We start from the raw sequence: 21397 nt of genomic DNA, 5'->3' as shown, positions 1-21397 counted from the left end.
TCTGTTTAGAGAACTTCCTTCAGCCATTCTTTTAGGGTAGGTAGGTCTGCTAGTGACAAATTCTGTTAGTTTTCCCTCATCTGAGAATGTCTTGATTTTCCCTTCATTCTTTTTTTGTTTTTGTTTTGTTTTGTTTTTGTTTTTGTTTTTGTTTTTTTACATGCATGGTTAGTGTTTCATTCTTTAAAGAATGGTTCTAAAACATCACACTAAGTCAGGCTAAAAGGTAAAGCTTAAAATAGTTTTATAAGGATAAGATATAATACATGTAATGACAGCTCACACTACAAAATCTTGATCTTAGATTTTATATACCTAGCTGGCAGAGGCATCCAGGTTTTTCAGATAGCCGGTCATCATTTTTCTCTTTTCTGCATAGACTTCTTCTCATTAGCTGCCTTCTGCTTCTGTTGCATGATCTCAGAATCCCTCAGCTTTCTCTGAGAGATGGTCAAGCTATCTTCTTTTCTTTTTCCCTTGCTAATTTCCTAGGTCTTCTTCATGTTTTCCTGGTGGGCAAGTTCTCTCTGATTTCCACGGGCCATGCTGACCACTGGACAGAGCCTGGAAAAGAGTGACTCGAAAAAGCAACGGCTCTGTAGCATGCACCACTGTCATCACTACCTGTCGATCTGGAAAACTGAGTCCGCCTGCCTTCATTTTTGAAGAATATTTTAGCCAGATATAGAATTCTGGGTTGACAGTTCTTTTCTTTCAGTACCTGAAAAACATTTTGGCACTGCCTTCTGGCCTCCATGGTTTCTGATGAGAAATTGTCTGACGTTCGAATTGTTTTTCCCCTAAGTAAGCAAGTTGTCACTCTTGCAGCTTTAACATTTTTTTTCCTTTGTATATAATTTCCAGAAGTTTGGTTATGATGTGTCTTGGTGTAACTTTCTTTTGGTTTAGCCTTTCTGATGTTCGGTCAGCAACTTGAATCTGTCAGTTTATGTCTGTTGCCAAATTTGGGAAGTTTTCTGTCATTCTTTGAAGTACTTTTTCAGCCCCACCATCTTTCACCTCTCCTTCTGGGACTCTGGTCTCTGATAACATGAATGTTAGACCTTTGTTGTAGTTTCATGGGCCCCAAGGCTCTGTTCTTTTTTTTTTTTTTTTCCCAGTCTATTTTCTTTCTTTCATTCAGACTGAGTATTTCTATTGTTCTGTCTTCCAATTCACTGATTCGTTTCTCTGTCCCTTTCATTCTGCTGCTAAGCCCAGCCAATAAATACAATAAATTTCATTTATTGTATTTTTCATTTCTAAAATTTCCATTTGGTTCTTCTTTATATCATCTATGTCTTTGCTGAGATTTTCTATTTTTTCATTTTTTTTCAAGCATGTTCATAAGTGCTTTACCAAATCATTTTTATGGAGGGTACTTTAACATTCTTGTCAGATAATACTAGCATTTCTATCGTTTCTATGTTGATTGTCTTTTTTATTCAGTTTGAGATCTTCCTAGTGCTTGGTATGACAACCAGATTCAAAATTTGGGGTACTGCATTATGAGACTCTGGATCTTATTTAGACCTTCTGCATTAACTGACTTTCTCTGGCACCACTCTGGTAGGGGAAGGGAGTTGCCCCTCATTACAGCCAGGTGGGGCTGAATTCCTGGTCCCCCACTTGGCCTTTGTTGACATCCGAGGGGGGAGCTCCTGAGTACTGTTGGGGGAGGGGGTTGGGGGTTCCAGCTGGATCTGGCCTCTGGTGATGGCTCCGTACCTGGGAGGGGTAGGAGCGCCTCAGTGCTCTCCCCATGTGGCCTCCACTGACACGTGGGCATGGTGGCCCTGTTACTACTGGGAGGTGGGGTAAGTCCTGACCCTCCTGGGCCTCCTCTGACCCAACTGTAGCAGGAAGGGGGAGGAGTCCCTCCCGAATTCCACAGGGGAAGTAGAAATCCAGGCTCTCCTGGCATCTAATGGTTGGGGGAGTTCCTCATTACTGCCTAGCATGGATGGGGAGGGAGTGAGACAGCGTCACGACAGTCAACGGTCTGGTGAGGATGGAAGTGTGGGGCCCTCTGACCGTGGTGAGGGTGGGAGCCTGGGGCCCTCTGACCCTGGTGAGGGTGGATGCCTGCAGTCTTTACACCACCGGCGTGTGCCACAGCTTTTTCTATGGTGTTTGGCTGGAGTAGAGCAGTTATTGTATAAATATTGTACAAATATTTTCTGTCTTGCTAGGCTACCCGTTTCCTGGTCTTTTGGCTAGAAATAGCAGGATTTTAGTGGGGCTTTTTTATCTGTCCAGGTTGCCAGCATTTTCAGCTTAAAGTCTGGAATATATGAGGCAAAATGAAAACCCAGAGAACTCACCATCATGTCACTCTTTGGAGCCAAAGTATGTAGCTCTGTAGTTGGTCTGCCTTCTTTGCTTTCCAGAGTCTTCTTTAAAAAAATATATATATATATATATCTATATCTATATCTATATATACACACACACACACATACTCTGTACTTAGCAGAGGAATAGGAAAGCTACAACTGCTCCATCTTGCCAGCAGTGGCAGGCCCTTCCAGGTCTTATTCTTTTTTAATGGCTGCCAAGTTTCCCAGTGGAGAAAAGAATCATAATCACAGAACCTGTCTCCTGTTGTTGGACATTTATGTTGTTCCTGGTCTTTGTGTTGTAAACAATGCTACAATGAACATCTTTGTGTGCCGGTTTTTGGGATCTTGTGCGAGTATATCCCAATTCTGGAATTTCTTAACTGAGCAATTGGTTCTTAAAGGTGGAAGGTTTGGAAGAGGAAGGGGAGAGGCCAGTGGGGCAGTTTGCCCTGGGACTGGCCAGGGAGAGCGTGTTGGAGGTGTTGCCTGCGTCTCCGGACAATCCTTGCCTGGCCTCGGCCCAGCCTGGGCTCACTGTCCAGTGCCACCCTCTGGCTGCCGTCTTTAGGTGCCTGTTTCTTGGGGTCATCAAGGTGCCATTTTCCTCTGGAGCTTGCTGCCATCTGGGAAAATAAAGTGATTTATCCAAGTCACACAGTCAGAGAAGGGAAAGTGCAGAACTCAGTCCCTGGGGGTCTGACTCCAGAGCCCAGAAATCAGTGGAGGCGTGCAGCATCAAGAGTGACATTCTGGGAAGGGACATATAGAAAAAAATGACCAGAAAGAGGGCCTGCCTTGATTTAGGCCTGGGCTGATGGAGAAGTGATGAAGGAAGGGAGGTGAAGAGATGGGGAGGGACAGAGAGAGGTGGGGAGAGATGAGGAGGGATGGGGAGGAGACGGGAGGAGGCACCTGTTCATGCCCAGTTACCTGCAAAGCCTGTGCCCAAGGATGGAGATGGTAGGAGATCCCCAGGGGCCCAGCAGTCCTGAACGAGGCCCCACCTATGTTATAAAACAATACAAATGCTGGAGGCCTGAAAAAATTATTTGTCACTAGAGGCAAAACTGCTTTTAGCAGCCGTGACTCAGGCAGGCAGGGCACTTAGAGATACGTGGAGAGACACACACAGTCCAGACACAGCCTCACACACACACACACGTGCACACACACTCAGGGCAGCCCTCACACACCTGTACATGAACTCCTTCCCCCACACAGGCATGCACCAGGCAGATGTGTGTGACTGCCCCCAGACACACATGCACACACATGCACATACACACAGTCCCCCACGGACATGCACATGTGCACACGTGCCCATACCCGTGCACACCCACACAGCGGCATATGGAGCAACCCTGCCTTCCCCCATGGTTTCCAGGAGGCTCGGTGGGGGGTGCGAGCTCCACATCTGACTTTCCTTGTGCTCGTTAGATTCTCGGTGTAATTAAATGTTACATTGAATAATCCAGCGCTGGCTCATTGATGGCAGAGGCAGCTGGGGTGGACTGGGGGAGAGGGGGTCTGGATGCCTGTCTCAGTCCCTCACTTGCCCTGACTCATGGACGGGGAGCCCTTGGCCGCAGGTCACTGAGCGGAGAGAAGCCGTCAGAGCCAGGCCTCGAGGTAGGGAGGCTGTGGATGGTAGTCCGGGGGCCCCTGGGCTGTCTGGCCTTGGGAGTTGCTTGTCTCCTTCCCCTGCTTGGAGAGACGCCCAGCTGGGCCTGGAGAGCAGAGAGGGGGATCTGGGTGCTGGGGAGCCCTCTGTCTGACAGATGGACATCTTGCTCACCTCTCCTGGGAGGAGGAGGCAAGAAGTGGTTTCTGTCTTCCCCTCGCCGTCCTTTCCTGTGGTCTGCAGCCACCCCTGGCCTCCATGGGAAGCAGCTGTCTGGAGCTTATAAACTACCTGACTGGGTTAGTGTCCAGCTCTGCTACTTGTTAACAAAGTGACTTTGGGCAAACAATTTCACGTTCCTATGCCTCAGTGTCCTCAGGGCTAAAATAGGGACAATCCTGGGATTGTTGGCCGATGAAGGAACCCGTCAAGTAGTGCCCGACACACAGATGCTAGCAGTTCCCTGCTCTCACAGTTACAGCCGCCCCCAGAACACAGTTTCTTACCCCCAAAGCTGACTTGGGCCACATCCACTCATGGTGCAATTTGGCCCCCTCTCTGAGCCTCCCCTTCTCCTCTTGGACTGAGGGTGACCATCCCCCTGACCTGGCCGGGTAGCAAGGATGGAACAGACTCCCAGCATGGTAAGGAATTTGATGGATGTAGGACGCTGTGCACGTGGTACAGGGAAACCACCTCTTCTCTGTTCCTCTTTTTCAGACCTCCCTTGTGGCACGTGGGTCCTAACCCTCTTCCCCTCTTCAGCCTCAGGTCGGAGCCCAGCCAGGGCCCCCTGTGCCCGTTACCTGGCATACAGGTCACCAGCCATGGTAGGAAGGGTCCTTTGTAGGAAACCCAGAGCCCCCACCCGGACCCAGTTGGCCCTGGGGTACTGAGAGTGACTGCACCGTGGCCAGCCCTTTCCTGGTGAGGATTTTGAAATGAGCGTCCCCGACACAGGCCGGCTGGTTGATAGGGGACTGAGGACAAGACAGCGGGGAGGTGACATGGCCTCTGCTGCTCCAGTCGGGCCCATGCTGGGGGGCAGCAGCTGGAGAAGAGCTCTAGGTCCAAATCCCCACTGGGAGCCGGCTCCCAGAGGCGGCCGAGCTCAGCTCTGTGCAGAACCAGCAAAGAGGCCAGAGTGGGGCTGTCTCCTTTTGTGCACACACATCCCTGTGTGGGGGCCCCTGTATACTCAGGTGGGCAAGCGCTGAGACACGCCTTTCCAGACAGGCCCCCCGGGGGACACCAAGTCCATGCGTCCCTATGGAAACGCAAATAGATCCAAACTCACACCTGGAGAAACATGCACCCTAGACACACCTGACCGTGTGCACGTGCACCACGCCACCCGCTGCTGGACCCTGTCCTTCCTCCAGAGAGACATGCCACCATGCCCTGGGTCCAGCCGATCCCCACGTCCATCCTGTGTAGTAGGAACAGTCGCCTCCATTTTATGGGGCACTCAGAGAGGCTGAGGGGACTGCCCAAAGTCACGCAGCCCTTGACAGCCTCGGTGGGCAGAATCCCAGCCCCTTTCCCTCAGCCCCGTGCTATTTGCAGCTTCTCATGGAGAGGAGGCCCCCAGTCTCTCTCCACCTGACGCCCAGCTGGCGACAGAGGTGCACACTTGGAAGGATGTTTTCAGCATGGAGCGTGCCCTGCCGCTTTCCCTGTCACCCAGGACTCCAAGAGATGCAAAACCACCTCCTAAATATTCAGGTGCACATAAACATCCTCTCTGCTTCTTCCCTGCTCTTCGTCTTGTGCTGCGTCTTAAGTGAAATTGATCTCTCTCTCTCTCTATAAGGAAAAAGAAATCTGTCTTTTGTTCCCCTGCTCCCCCAGGGGCTCCTCAGAAGAGAAGCCCCCCGCCTGGTTTGAGGGGCATGCCTCAGAACCAATCGCTGCCTGGCACGGTTCCCCGGGCACCGGCTTGGGCGTGGAGCCATGCGAGCAGATGGCTGTGAGTGCTGGCAACCCAGAGACCCTGCAGGAGGATCGCGTATGGGTGTTAATGGCATCCTGGACCACCGAGAGCATCAAAATGGCAGGCCGAGCAATGCCTGCCCACCTAGGGTGGGCACAGGGGTGGCACACAGTCCTGACAGAGGAGAAGGAGTCTCTTTCTTCTCCCAAGGAAAGCCCTGCCCAGCACCCATGCCCATGTTCATTATCCAGCTTCTAGTGCCCACAGCCAGCTTTCGTGTCCAGTGCCCATGCCCAGTGCCCATCCCAGCACCCATGCCCAGCACTCAGTGCCCATGTTCAGTTCTCACAACCAGCATCCATTCCCACACCCATGCCCATACCCAGCGCCCATGCCTCGTGTCCATTCCCAGAACCCGTTGCCTGTATTCAGTTCCTACGACAAGCACCCATGCCCAGCACCCATGCCCAGCGCCTGCACCCCACACCCAGTGCCCACACTAGCACCCGTGCCCATGTGCAGTGCCCACATTCAACACCCAGTGTCCATATCCAAACCCACGTCCATGCTTATGTCCTGTGCCCATGCCCAAGAGCAGTGCCCAGCTCCCAGAATGGTGTCACGTGTAGGGAATAGCAAACCCTTGGTTCTGGGGGTGCCACCTTGATGGCTGGCCTCCCCCACCCTGCTCCTCCACTGCCTCCTGCGGTGAGCCATCTCTGCAGCTCCCGGGGCATCGCTTCTCCCTGAGCTCGCCATCCATTCACTCACTCATTTGAAAAATAAGCACAGCCCTTACCAGGTGCTCAAAAAAGTGAGGAGCAAGGCACAGGCCCTCAAAGCCTCTTTCCTTTCCTTCAAAGCCCTCATCGTGTGGGTTTGTTGGACAAGTGTCTGTCTCCATCACCAGAGGGGGAGCTCCACAGGACACTGTCCCACTATGAGCTAAGGGGGGGGGGGGACATTACAGTCTAGCGGGAGTTTCTCTCTCTCTCTCTCTCTCTCTCTCTCTCTCTCTCTTTCCTGCTGTGGCGCATGCCTTCTCTGTTTCCCATGCCCCCTGTCTCACCCAGAAGATGCCCGCTACAGAGTGGCTGTTTGTTGTGCACTCCATGAGGCTGAGCTGGGCATGGAGCTCCCTCAAGGGCTCCCAAAACATGTAAAGAACCGAATGCAGTGTAAAGATCTTCAAGAATGCAAATCTGACCCCCTCGTCTTCTGCCTCTGCCCTGTGGAAGCATCTCCCTGACCCTCAGAGTGCGCCCTGCTCCTCAGCACGACATTCTTCACAGCCCGGTGCCTGCCTCACTCCCAGCGTCCTTCCTTTCATTCATTCATTCATTCATTCATTCATTCAAAAATATAGATAGATGGTAGATAGATAGATAGATGGATAGAATGATACAGTAAATGTGCAAAAGGTTAAAATTGGTGGATCTGGTTATCTGAGTTTGTGGGAGATCAATCTCCATAAGGGGTTTGTATATTTTTGCAATTGCCCTGTAAGTTTGAAAATATTTCAAAACAGAAAGTTAAAAAATACTTATCCAGTGCCTACTATTTGCCAAGTCCTATCCAATGAATAAAACACACCAAGTTACTGTTCTCCTGGAGCTGATGTTCTGTTGGTGAAAGGGTGGAGACAAAGGAAAGATAAACAGCTAAATGTATTGTACGTGAGCAGGAAGTAAAGCCACGAAGAATAATAAAGCAGGGCAGGGCATGAGAAAACATGGAGGTGGGCAGGGAGGGCTTTGTGGACCTTTGAGCAAAGATGGGGATGAAGTGAGGGTCTGTGTGGCATCTGGGGAAGAGCATCTTGGTGCAGGGAACAGCAAGCACAGAGACTCAGAGGTGGGAAGGGGTTGGCCCTGTGGACCTCAGTCACTGTGGAAATGCAGAAGGGTCATAATAGCCAACACCCATGGCTCCAAGCATGGTGGTGAGAGGTGACTCAGGTGCAAGCATGATGCTAAATGCAAGTGACATTCGATTCTGTGTGTGGGAGGTGATAGGGAGTAGTGGAGACTGAGGCAAATGACTGAGATCTGCAGCAAAAGGCCAGATCTGAAGCAGCAGGTCTGGAGCAGCTGGAGCTTCTAATGTTCCAAGCAAAGCTCAAATCTTGACTCTTCTTTTTAAAATGTGAAGTCTTCCAACTTCGAAATGTTGGAAGCTAATTTAAAAATATTTTTTGAAATTCTCTTCCGACCCAAAACAAACAAAACCCCTCAATTATAGGCTAGATACAGCCTGTGAGCCACCAGGTGGCAGCTTTAGATTCAGCAATCTGGGCAGTTCTTGCAGGGACCACATTGATCCTAACCCCAGCAGACACCCTGAGGTCTTTGGGGGTGGGGGTCTGTATGGAGCCAAGGGGACTCGAGGGTCACTTGCAGCACTTGTCTCCACACAGCCTCCTGTCTGTAGGCCGCCCCAGTTGGAGTGGAGCTAGGAGAGAGATGGGCAGGGGATGTGCCCCACACAGGTGGGAGCTCAGCTTCTCCCACTGACCCATTTTTTCCTGCCTCTGGCGGGGTCAGCAGGCAGCCAGATGCATCCTTGCCTAAGTGTGAGGACAGGGAACAGCTATTCTAGGACATTCTACTCATTCCCCTTCCCAGCCTTCAGCCCCAGAACCTTTGGCTGGCATTAACCTTCCAGCAGCTTGGCTCTGTTTGCCTGGCAGCTCCACCCACCCTTTTGAGGAAAGAGGGCCCCTCATGGCCTCAGCTGGGTCTTGGGGACACCCCAAACCATCACACTGGAGAGGCCATCCTCCAGGCCCACACACGTGCACAGACAGGACCCACCATGCTCACTCATGTATAAGTGTGAGCGCACCAGCTCCTGCCCCTGACGCTTACCCACGGCCTCCTGGGTACCTGCCACTCGGTTCAGGGATCCCCTCCTCCAGGGAGTCCCCATCCCCTTGCACAGCAGGTCTCTGTCTCCCTTCTCTGGCCTCCCCAGCTCTGTGCTGAGCTGTGGCATCCCCTTTCCTTGGGACGGGGGGCACTGGAGGAGAGGGACTGTGCACACCTCCTCTCTGTGCTCCCAGCACGGGCCAGGCGCAGAGCAAGTGTCTGCCAAGTGTCTGCAGAATACACGAGAGAGCCTCGGCTGAGAGCTGGGCCTCCTGGTCCTCCTCCCAGCTATATGACTTGCTTAAACAAAACAAAACAAAACAAAACAAAACAAAACAAAACACTCTCCGTGCCTCAGTTTCCCCACGTGTGAAACAGGGATAATAATAGTATCTACTTCACTGGCATGGTGAGAAGTGAGCGAGTGCGTGCCACCCGCCTGGAACACAGCTCTCTGTACATGTCTGCTCTTCTTGCTGAGCTGGTTCCAGCCGGCGTGGTAGGATTTTAGGGCAGTCACAAAATATTCCCTGCGGCCTTTGCCGAGAGGGCTCCGGTGGTGGGGTGGGACGGTGACCTCCCGTGTGTGCCTGTGGCCACCCGGACCCCCAGACCAGGTGTGGACCCCGCCTGTCCTGGAGAGCGGCGTCGTGCCGAGGGATGGGCAGACCCGCAGGCCAGATTGATTTTGAAATCTTGTCTCTTAGACAGGAAAAGGTCATGTTTGCGGGTGGGCGTCCCGAGGCCTCTTTCCAGCGGGGCGGCCTCGCCGAGCCACGGGGCTTCCATTAGCATTAATGGGGGCTCTGGGCACCGGGCTCAGGCTGGGGTGTGGGGAGGCCCGGGTGGGTGTGAGACAATGTGAAAGTCATTCCTGATGCGGTTGCTCAGGGACAGCTGGTGGCAGGCGGGCGGCCCAGGCAGGGCTCCTCAGGGTTGCATTCGGCCAGGGGCTCCCCGAAACAGCTGGGGAGAAGGCTCTCCTTTCTAGCCAGTGGCTCCTCACTCAGGACCCCACAGCTTTTAGGATACAGCCCCTTTCCTTTCCCGCCCCTCCTGCCTCCCCTGCTGTGTCCCAGGACAGTTGGGAGCACTGAGCTCTCCCAGCCCTAAGAGTGCCGATCATCTCCGTGAGAAATGGTGTTAAATGAGAACGTGGAAGTGCAAATATACTGGAGGCTGCAGAGGTGGGGTGGGGGTGGACAGGACCCCACTTTCCCCAAGCACTTACTGGGCTCCATGGAACACCAGCATCCAACAAGCCCACCCGTAACCAAAAATATGGCCACTCCAAAGACAAAAACATGAGCACTGTCCGAACAACAAAACTGACCAAACCTCCCCTATTCTGACTAAAATATTTCTTTTCTAACTGCAGCTCTAGCTTTGCTGCGTTCCTGCTGCCTTCCAGATAAGAATCACTAAGATACCCAATCAGAGAATTACCCCCGACTTCCTGACAGTATCCAATCCAGAGCAAAAGCTCTCATTTCTTGAACCCGCCACAAAATCATTTACCAGCAGCCAAAACCTATAGTCGCTCCTTCTAACTCTTCCAGAGACGCCCATGGTGCTCTGAGGTGTGTGTGCTCCCTCATTGCAACAAGTTGATAATCACAACTTTGACTGCAGGTGTGTTCCTGGTGGTCTTTGACTGGAGGGTATGGGTGCAACCCTGCAAAAGAGGCACCATCATTCTTATTTTACAGGTAAGGGAATTGAGGATCAGAAAGGTTAAGAAGTTGCCAAAGGTCACACAGCAGAGAGGAGGGGAAGATTTCCATGAAAGCTGTTTACGTGTATTCTTTCCTGCTTTGTTAACATTGGGGTGTTTGTATACACACGTGTGTATTCTGTAGTTCTCAGTGCTGTTTGATGCAGGTGACAGGCCCTCAGCTTGAAACCAGCTCAAACACAAACAGGGTTTGACCCAAGGGTTCTGTGGTGACCAAAGCAGGAGGGTGCTGGTTCTCAGGACCTGCCGGAGCCGGGAACTCACTCAAGCCCTGGTGGCACTTTTGCTCCATCCCTCTTCTTGCTTCTCCCTGTCCTTACATATTTGTGTGTGTCTCTCCTACCCTGCCCCCCACTCTCTTTCTCTCTTTCTACCCCTCCCTCTCTCCCTCCCTTCCCCCACTCCCTGCCCCCCTCCAGCTTTTTCTACTTCTTAGTTGATGCAACAGAAAATGCTGCCAACACACTCCGGTTCCACCCCTCCCCACCCCCATCCCCATGCGCAGTTCCCAGGGAGGACTCTGAGGGTCTGCCTTTGGGGGTGCACCCTCTGACCCAGCGCCTGAGTCTGGGGCTGGGACTACCAGCCACGTGGCTCTGGCAGTAACTACACATGGAGCGGAGGTTAGGGCTGGGGATTCCCTGCAGAGAGGAGCGGAGTTCTGGTCAGAGAGGATGTCTTGTTCTCCCTGCTAGTCTGGCCGATCAGCACGCTATGGGGCACTTCGGTCCTGAGGCCTGGAGTCTTCATCTCTTGTAGGTGAATCTAAGCGATCGCAAACTCACGCGGACAGGACAGGACATGGGATGGCTCAAGAACGCCCCGAGGGATGTCCACATCCCGGGTCTCTTTTGTTCTAATGACCACGACGAGTGGAGGAATCAGATAGGTGTAGACATGGGTGCATGCGGTGACCGATCACAGGACCAAGCCTGGACATCATGCCCAGGTCCAGCTCCTCCACCCCAGAACCCAGAGGTGTCAGAACCCAGGACAGACATGGGAGGGCAGACCTGGAGCCTGGTGCTCCTCCTGATCCCTTGCCCACTTCCTAACCTCCTTGTCCCTCTGTCCCCGGCCACTTCCCTCTCAGCTCGCCCGTGCAGCCTCTGCGTGGCCTGTGTCTGGGATCTCCTGGGCCCTCTCGTGTGGGCACAGCAATTCCTGCCACCCCCGTTGCCACCCTGACCGTGCAAACCTCCCGTCACACCTTCATGCGCTCATTTTGTCCCAGTGCCACCGACTGAGTCTCCCAAGGCCCCTAAATGCTCCTTACAGCTTTTCTGCATTAATGTGTTTTGATTTTTCCCCCCTTTATGAACACCCTACATAACACCACAATGAACTAGAAAGTTCGTGTGTCCCTGGTGTATTGTCAGTGCTTATTGGAGTGTTCTGTATGTCCCTGTGTCTCTCCATGTATCCCCGTATGTCTCTGAGTGTGCCCCCATGTGTCTCTGTGAGTGTGTCCCTGTGTCTCTGTGAATGTGTCCCTGTGTGTCTCTGAATGAGTTCTGTGTGTTTCCGAGTGTGTCCCTGTGCGTGGCCCTGTGTGTGTCACCATAAGTGTGGTGAATGTCCCTGTTTTGTCCTGTGTGTATCTCGGGGGTGCCTGCGTGTGCTCGTCTGAGTATCTGCTCTTCCAGCTCTTGGCTTCTTCTCACCCCTCTTTGGATGTCTCTCAGCCCCTCTTGCTGCACCCCAGAACTTTGCGTCTGGGTGGGGTGAGAGGTAGGGCCCTGAGCATTTAGTAGAGGGGAACTTGCCTTACGTTCTGACAGGTCTTTTGTGCTTCCAAGACTTCTGCTACTTTAGAACAGCTCTGTGGACCAATCGGGATGGGTGAGCCATCTTCACTTGGCTCAGAGATGGAGAAGGACTTGTTTAGTGTCACCCACAGCCAGCTCACACCCTAAAGTAGGCAGGGTGAAAAGGGAACTTAAAGGTCCTTTTACCCAGCTCCGCGTCGCTTGCCTGAACAGATCTCCACTCGACCCTACTGTCATAGTCCCTGCAATGCCCGATCATCATTATTTTTTATTACTTTTTTTTTATGTTGAACCATGTGAAATCACCAATAGCTGGCCATTTTTAACCCACAAGAAAATCAATTTCCTATGGTTCAACTGGATATTCATTTTTAATTCTGTAACACTTGCAACCCTCATCCAACCCCAGAACCAGAGCGTTGCCAGTGACTTATGTCTACTTATGTCTCCCTCACCCCCATCCTACAGATGGAGAAACAGAGGCACGGGCAGGGACGGGCCCTCCCAGGCTGTGCAGCCAGCAGCAAGGGGCTGGGACCTGGCGGCCCGACCTCGGGGCCGGGGATCCTTGCCTGGACCCAGCTCCCCTCACTTCCAAACGCTTTTCACTTCCCAGAACCCATCTCCTGACCTGTTGCAGAGCCCAGCTTCTCTGTGAACTGGATTCACTCATTTCATGAGAAAAACCATTGCGCCCTCACTCTACCAGGCACAGGGCAGACGAGGCTGAGGACAGAAAGGGCTCCTCTTCACGCGTGGGCAGGAGGGTGGATGCCCGAGTCAGCAGGTAGCTCCAGGCACGACTAGTGGTGAAGTTTGTTTGGAGCAGGGCATGACCGAGTGTCCCCCAGGAGTGGTCAGGGAAGGCCTCTCTGAGGAGGTGGCATTGGAGCCACAGTCTCCCTGCATGTTCATCACCCAGCCCTCCCTTGCTTTTCTGAATCTTGTCCTCAAAAGGACATCCTGACCTCTTCACGCTTGCCTCAGCCTTGGGTCCAGGGAGGTTTCCATCAGGTGGTTAAAACCCCCCTTGCAAGGGGGCACTGAAGTCCCCTTCCAGAAGCTTCACCTCAACCCACACGGCCCCACCTCGCCCCATCCGTTAACGCAGGGCTTTATTTTTTTCTGGCTGTGGAGTGTCGTGGGCTGGGCTGATGGCCATCCTGTGGGGAGCCACATCTGTCCCGGGGGAGTGGGTTGAGGGCGAGACGCCTGTGGAGGGCTGGAAGCAGCAGGTCTTCCAAGCAGGAAACAGCTGTTGCTCTGGGTGCCTCTGAGAACCCAAGGAGGGGTCATTGTTATCCCCATTTCACAGCTGGGGAAACCAAGGCTCAGGGAAGGGACCTTAGCTGGCTTCAGACCCTGCGCTGTTCGCTGCTTCCAAACCAGTCTCGCTGGGACCGGGGGCTTGGAGTCCAGGGCTCTGTCTCCCTGGTCTGTGGGGCACTCTACAGACAAACAGATGGGCAGACAGATGGAAAGGCCCATGTGTGCATTGCTCCCCCAGACCTTCGTTTTGGTGAGGGTATGTGCCTGGGGCTGGGGTGGAGGTGGCCCTGATTTTCCTCACCTCCGTCCCTCTCTTTGGGTCTCTCTGTGTCTCTGGGACTGGCCGTCACACTCATCTCTTTCTCTCTGCTTCTCTCCCTTGTTTTATTATTTTGGGTCTCTCTCATAGCTTTGTCTGTGTCTCTTTCTGTCCGTCTTTTCCTTCCCCACCCCCACCCCCGCCCTCTGTCTTTTTCTCTTTTATTCCCCATCCAGCTTTCTTTCCCTCCCCCCGCATCCCTCCCTTCCTCTCAGTCTCGATCGCCCTCTCTCCTTCTGTCTGTCTGACTTTCTGTGTCTCTGTCCGACTGTGTCTCTCCCTGCGTCTTTGTTGCAGTTTCTCTCTCTGTCTCTGACTCTCCCATATTTTTCCGCTCCCTCCTCCCTCCCTCCCTTTCCTTCCGTCTCCCTTTGTCCCTTTCTTCCCACCTGACCCCTCCTCTCCTTTCTCTCTCTCTCCCTTTGTCTCAGTTTCTCTTTCTGGTTCACTGGGTTCGTCCCCTCCTCCTTGCTCCGTCTCTCTTTGCCTCTCCACCTCTCTCTCCCTCTTTCTCCCTCCGACTTTCTCCATTTCTTTCTGCCTCTCATTTGCTGCCGTCTCTCTCTCCCTCCTTCCATGTGTGTCACTTGTGGTCCATCTCCCAGGCACTGCGCATCACACTGGCCCTGCCTGACCCTCCCGCCGTCCTGCGCCCCTGTGCCCACAGCCAGGCTTGCCTGAGGGGGAGCCTTTCCTGTCCCCATCCTGGGCCTGTCCCCATCCCTGACCGTCCCACGTCCCCCCAGGAGGCCTCCCCTCCTCTCTGCAGTCTTCTCGGTACCCACCCTCCCCACACCTGCTCCCCAGCCCCAGCCTCAGGAGGTGGCAGGGGCTGCAGTGGGCCCCACTGGCTCCTGTCTACACTGAGAGATGAAGTGAGGTGCAGCCCGCCCGGTGGCCTCAGAGCCAGTGGAGGCCAAGCTCCTGTGGACCCCGGTCCCCTGGGGGTGGTGGTGAGGAGCCTCTGAGAGACTTCCCTGAGCCTTGGGGGACCTAGACTGGTACCTGCTTTCCTCCTACCCCAAACCCCACATCCCCCTCTGCTGTGTGCCATGACATTACTTTTAAGAAATGTTCCTCAGTGAATGTGCCTGGAATGCTTTGAGTCAGAGCAGGGCTGGGGGCTTGTCCTGTTGTCTGCACTGCGGGGGTCCGAGGACAAGCAGGTTCCTTCTGAACCCCCTCCTCAGGGCAGCTCACATGACTCCAGCCAGAGGCGCCCACCAGGCCAGCTCCAGAGCCCTGGGTGAAGGTCTAGCTTCCTTCTGGGGCAGGGACAGCAGAGCCCCCCCTCTCCCACCATTTCAATCCCTGCCATTCTCTGTGCCTTGAAAGGACTCCAAGTTTCCTGAGTTTAAAGGGAAAGAAATGAGTTTCAAGTTGAAAAACTTAACGGGTGTCCAGCGTCTCTGTGCCGTCCCCCAGCCTCGTGGCCCGGAGTGGGGGGACATGAAAGGGGTTCTCGGAGGATGGAGGGGCCGGGCTGCCCGAGCCAGGCTGGGTGACAGCCCCACCCTCGTCCACTTTAGAAGCCCCCTTGGAAACCCCCAGGTAAGCCCCCTGCTCCCTTTCTTTATCCCAAGCCTCGGTTTTGAGGTTTGGCTGCATTTTTGATCTTAGCAAGTCAAGTTTTCTCTTTTTTTCTTTCTTTTTTTTTTTTTTGTCATCTTTGCCAGGGCTTTTACAATGCGATTTCCTTTTATTTTAAAACGGTGCCTTTCAAGCCTCGTCTCATCTGTGATTGTTTCATGTTTGCGAGTTTCTGGAAGGTTTGGAGCTGGTGGTCCCGGGGTGGGCCACTTCCCATATGCTCCTTGTTCTGCTCGTCCCCTTGGAAGGGGCTGGGGCCTTGGAGCTGCAGCCTCTTTTCCAGCTCTGCTCCCGGGGGCCGGTGCTGATGGGGAAGTACGGGGCCCTCACGCATCTGGCTCCCCCAGACTCCCTGCTCTTCCCGAGGCAACCTCCTGGTTGGAGGCAGCCTAGCTGAGTTCCAGCTCTAGTCACATGACCCGGCGCGGGCAGTTGCACTCTCTAAGCCTCAGTTGCCCCATCTGCACATAATAATAGTACCTGCCTCACATTGGGCCAAATTAGATGACGCTTGGCGCAGAGGAAAGGCATAAAGGGCACCTCATAATGGGACAAACCCTGAACCTCCCAGACCACTGGCAACTGGCCCTTATCTCTCGCCCAGCTGCTCCCCACAAAGCACCAGCCCCGTGGAATGACTCACCTTGCACCTTCCCAGCTTGAGAACTTTGTTGACCCTGCCTTCTCTTCCTCGGTTGCCCCTGTCTGCACTTGCTCCTCATGTGGAAAACCTCCTCCATCCTCAAGGCTCAGCTCAATGACACCTGCTCCGCAACACCTTTCTTCACGTCCTCCAGTCCAAGTAAGAGTTAATCACGCCTTCTTCAGTGCCTCTATCATTGAATTTGGTTTTTATTTTAGTCAGTGAGGCAGCAAGCACTGGCTTGGTCTGGCTTTGGAATCAGAGAATCTGGGGTTTGAATTTAATTTTGGCAGCTTCCCCATTTCTGATCTGTGCAACCATCTATTCCTTAAAGCCTGTGAGCCTCGGTTTCCTCATCTGTAAGTGGGGATGGTTATATCCTCTATAAAATCAGCTCCAAGAGAGTGGACTTCTGTTTCTTACACTCTGCTGTATTTCTAGCATGAGATCTTAGTTGATGCTCAATAAATAACTTACCATAAATGAACGAGCATTGAGCTTGTACTTGGCATATACATAGTGCCCAGTCAATGGTAACCTTCCTTATTATGTTCATTATCACTTAGAAACTCATTCATTCATGCACTTACTCATTAAGAGATGCAGAGATGGAGTGACTACTGTATGTGGGGCACTGGGTCAGGCCCGGGAGACCTCCTCCAAAAGAGGAGGTGACACCTCTGCCTTTGCAGCGGTTCACCCGTGAGATGGCTCTGTAGAACAGACTGCAGGAACCTGCAGTCCTGACCTGGCCCAAGGCTGGGGCCCTGGGAAGTTTCTTTTCTCCATCCAGTCTGTAGGACACAGCCCATGGCCTGCACACACCAGGTGCCTCTTATATGTCTCTGGACTGAATTAAGAGTACTCCTTAGAAGCCCATCCTTTGACAGCTGCCTCAGTTTGGGCCGTCCCTCCACCCAGCCAGTCCCCAGGGCCCTGGAGCCAGGCGGAAGCTCTCTGCTCTGTCCCAGAGCTTTCCTTTGTGGGCTCTGCTGCCCCAGAAAACCCAAAGTAGATGTGAGTCTGGGGAACCCACAGCTCCAGCTCCAGCCATCAGAGTGTCTGTCTGCTCCTCCCTCTCCTCTTTTCTTTTTTGTACACCTTTGTTTCTCCAAAAAGAGAACATAAAGCTTACACATCCTTTTGATGCTCCTCAAAGCGAGGGTTTTCTGATGCTTTGAAAACCCAACAGCGGGCTCAGGACTTTCAGCACCCCACCACACCATCCGGGCACCCAGGAGCTCTCAGGCCGAGTGGCCCTCAGGTCTGCACCCTAGGACCTCTTCTGTAATCAGCCAGCTCCTGGGGTCCCACCTCAGCCCAGGGCGCCTGTTTCCCACCTCCAGGCCTTTGTCCTGCCCATAGAACTTGAGAACCTCCCCCATCCTTCTCATTATTCAAGTGTATAGTGGCCATCTCCTGTTGCCTGGGCATCCTCCGTTTCCTTTATTGGATCAAACACACTCTTTCTGCTTGTTTTCCCTTGGGGCATCAGGCAGGCGAACTTTACCCGGGACTCCAAGGTGGAACACGTGACCCAGGCTGGCCAATCAGAATGTAAATTCCTCTGACCCTACAATTGGCTCGTGGATGCCCCCACGGCCAACGGCCAGCCAATCAGGCCCAATCCTCACCATCTGTGGGCGGGAAAAGAGGCTCTCCTTCCCTTTGGCTATGGAGTGGTGAGGATAGAAACCAGGTGGTGGTAGGGGCACCATTTGGAGACAGCCTGGCTGTGAGACGCAGAGGAGAGAAGGGGAAGGAGAGCTCTTTGCCCGGGCCGTGGACTGTGCCCGCCCTAGTCCAAAGCCCCGGATGTTTCAGTTACATGAGTCAATAAATTCCGCGCGCGCGCGCGCGCACACACACACGCACGCACACACACACACACACACACACACACACACACACACACACACACACACACTCATGCACCCTTTTTTTGTGTTTCCTTAAACCACTTGGAATTGGTTTTCATCCTTTGCAATTGAAATATCTAATCATTAGCTGTTGTCTCTGCTGGATCTGACATTCCAGGTCCAGGAAACAGGGAAAGAGGTAAAATGGCCCCTCAGGCCCCTCCACAGCTGGATTCAAGTTCACTGCCTTTTTGACAGCGCACCCTCTGCCCTTGCCTTTGGCCTTGCCTGTTAGAGAGAAGGGACCTGTAGCCCCCTTAGTGGAGCTGAGAGAGGGTCACCTCTGCATGAGGAAGCCCAAACCACCTTCCCTTCTACTCGGTGAGGGAGGGCAGTCTCTTTGGGTTTTTGTTTTGTTTTACCTTTTATGTTTTTGCAGGTTTACCTTCCTAATTAGGTTTTGCTCAGGCAAATATATTAGGATTAGTCTGTAATCCTTGAGCTCACAGAAAGTAAAGGTGGGACAGTCCGGGGACAGCTGGGAGCCAGGAGGAGGTGTTTGCTGTGGGGGAGGCATGTGGACAACGAGGTATACCCACAGTCAGTGGGTTTCAGATGCATCGTGGGTTCATTTATTTAATAAACAGTTACAAATTATTAATAATAATAAATCCATTATCGCTCAGCGATGGAGATACAGACACGAATAGGACAAGGTACCTGTCTTCAGGGGACCCACTGGAAGGAAGTGGCAACAGGTTGCCCAGGCTTCTGCTGAGGCTGAGAAGACCCCCCTGGCCCAGCCCCCTGCAGGTAGAAGAGGCTCTTCAGAGAAGGGGGTCTCCTGCTCGCCCTTTGCACGTGTCTGGCCTCCCCCTGTTCTAGCTCTTGAGCTCAGGCTCCTGTGCCCAGCTCCCCAAAGTCCCCCCTTTGTGCCAAGGGACTGGGTCAGAGCCCGTGTCCTCCCCTCCCAACCATGGGGCGAGGAGAAGCCTGGCTCCACAGGGCAGACTTGCCTTGTCCATGGTGAGGGTCCCTCTCGGGGTGCCCAGGGTCCCTCCAAGCCAGGGGTAGCGGTCAGGACCCACCCATTCGCACAGGCCTGTGTCTTAGGAAGGAGGAGGGCACATGTCAGTTCTCCTGGAGGCTTCTTGGCTCCAGGGCCAATGTACTGAGGCCCCAGGGGGTGTGAGGAGGGGTAGCCTTGGTCAGGTCCCCAGAGGAGTGGCCTCTTTCTTCCTGTGGCCACAGTGTCCGCTCACCTGCCATTTGCCCACCCACCCAAGAGGGGTCTCTTGAAGTCTCTTTGCAGAACGGTGAAGATCTGCTCCCAGGCGACCAGCAGCTCCCCCTAAACAGGGAGCCCTCTGGGCCCTTTGCAAATGGCCCCTTCTTAAAGCTCTGCCCTGGACCCTCTAGCAGGACCCCCAAGCCTCAGGCTGAGTGCTCCCTGGGCCTCCCGGCTTCTCCAGGGGATTGGACCCCGACATCCCTGACTTGGGACCGGATGGAGCTTCAGGCTGCTGCTAGCGGGGGAGGGGGAGGGGGAGGGGGGGCCTGGGCAGAGCCCCCGGGAGGGAGCGGAGCAGAGCGCGAGTGGAGAAGGACACTCAGACCTTCGCGGGACGGAGGGAGCATTTGGCTGGGGGATGCCTCCATTTCCCTGGTCATCTTCCCCCACAAATGGCTATTTCAGGGCACAGAGCTCTCCGGAAGATCGTCCGCCCTGAAATAAAAGCCCAGCCTCCTTGGAGTGGGTCCGAAGAGGGCTGCTTATGGCCCATCTCTCTCTCATGGAGGGGAGTTTACATCTGTTAGTAAATTTAAATGAGGAGTTAAATGGGGTTTAGATGGCACCAGGAGAAGGCATGTCCTCTGCCTGATGGCTGTACAGGCCCATTATTGGTTTCTGGGCTTACACACAGGTGCTCTGTGGGGTGACTCCTGCCTCCTGGCTGAAGGGTGTCCCTCTGCCTCCCCCCAGCCCCCGGGGCCGGGCCTTGTGACTGAGGAGTGGGCTGAGAGAGAGGCTGGCAGTGTGGGGTGGGGCTGCCCCCTGCCTGCCTCCTTCCTCCTCTGGCCTGGGCCCCAGCTCAGCTCGGGAAAGTACAGGCTCACCAACCTCCATGCAGCAGAGCTGGAAGCTCCTGGAAGTCACTGGGCCCAGCCTCCTCATGTCAGACCTGGGGAAACTGAGGGCGCTCGGTTAGGAAAGAGGTGGGGGTTCTGTCCTGCTTCTGCCTAGGTGGGCACAGTGCCCCCCAGCTCACACTGGCCTCTCCCTGAGAGACTTTAACAGATAAAGAGGCTGGGCTCTGCCCCCAGAGATTCTGATGTGAATGGTCTGGGCTGGGGCCTGGGCCTCAGTATCTTTTACAAGTTTCCGGTGACTCCGATGTGCAAAAAGGTTGCAAACCAGCGGGTAGGTAAAGAGGGTGGCTTTGGCCTGAATTGATGGTGCTGCTGTTGGGACCTGTATCTGCCAGGCCACAGCAGCTGAAGGCCACGAAGGGGCACTGACAGCAGTGATATATATTAATGTGGTTCTCGCTCTCACCTAAGATTGCAAGACTCCCCCAAACCCCCTTTGACTGTCACCCAATTATTCAGGTGAGGCCGCAGGCTTGTCTCACGTGGGTGCGTCAAAAGACCTGTCAGCTACTAAGTGCCAGGTGTCGGGCCTTCCTCTTCGGCTGTGGCGCCCCGTGAGCAGGTCTGCTGCCCATAAAGCTGTTTGGAGGCACCAACCTCTGCCTCTGGAGGCCACCAGGGGCTTCCGCCCACTTCTCCCATCTGCAACTCCCTTGCTTTCCCCCCTTCCTGCCATTCCCACCCCTCCTTTCAGCATCACTGTGGCAGCTGGTCACGCTCTGCACTTTCTGTTGGATCCGGCCACCTCGAGTGAGACTTTCTGCTGGCCCCACGGCCTCTGCCGGGCACTGGGGCTCCCACGTGGTGGCCTGACACTCTCCAGCTGCCCGTGTCTCCCTGCACATTGAAGTCTTCTCTGCCCTGAGGCTGCAGTGGGGAGGATTCTCCTCTCCCCTAGCACTGTTGCTCTGTGTCGCGTGGGCCCCTCTGCAGTGCTGCTTGGGCCCAACGGCTTTTGAATTTCAATGAAAACCATACTTTCCATTTTTGTTGACAGCTTTTCTGTCTCTCTCAATGACTAAGAACATGAATCTAGGGGACTGTGTCAGGAGACAAATCAATGGGGCAGATACTAGAATCCTCCCTCCCCCATGCGCAAACCTTTGTTATAAAGGTAAGTGTGTCTGTCTGTCTGTCTCTAGATGGAATTCCATTTCAGGGGCACCCTTGAGACTGCAAGCAGGTAGGCTCTTGGTGACCTGCCCCCCAGCACCCAGACATGTCCTGTTTCCATGAGGAGACCTGAATTAGGCTCAGGCTGTCCTCCCAGGGGCCCCACCATCCTGGATGCAGAGTTTT

The 21397-nt window shown here is 53.8% G+C and overlaps 1 pseudogene; it reads right to left on the bottom strand.

The window, feature by feature from the left end:
* Positions 1–356: 356 nt before the first annotated feature.
* On the bottom strand, positions 357–545 carry LOC119518407 (annotated as a pseudogene).
* Between the last annotated feature and the right edge of the window lie 20852 nt (positions 546–21397).

Source organism: Choloepus didactylus, chromosome 22, assembly GCF_015220235.1.
Source record: "Choloepus didactylus isolate mChoDid1 chromosome 22, mChoDid1.pri, whole genome shotgun sequence".
In the NCBI taxonomy this organism is placed as follows: domain Eukaryota; kingdom Metazoa; phylum Chordata; class Mammalia; order Pilosa; family Megalonychidae; genus Choloepus; species Choloepus didactylus.
This window is presented reverse-complemented; position numbering and strand designations above follow the sequence as displayed.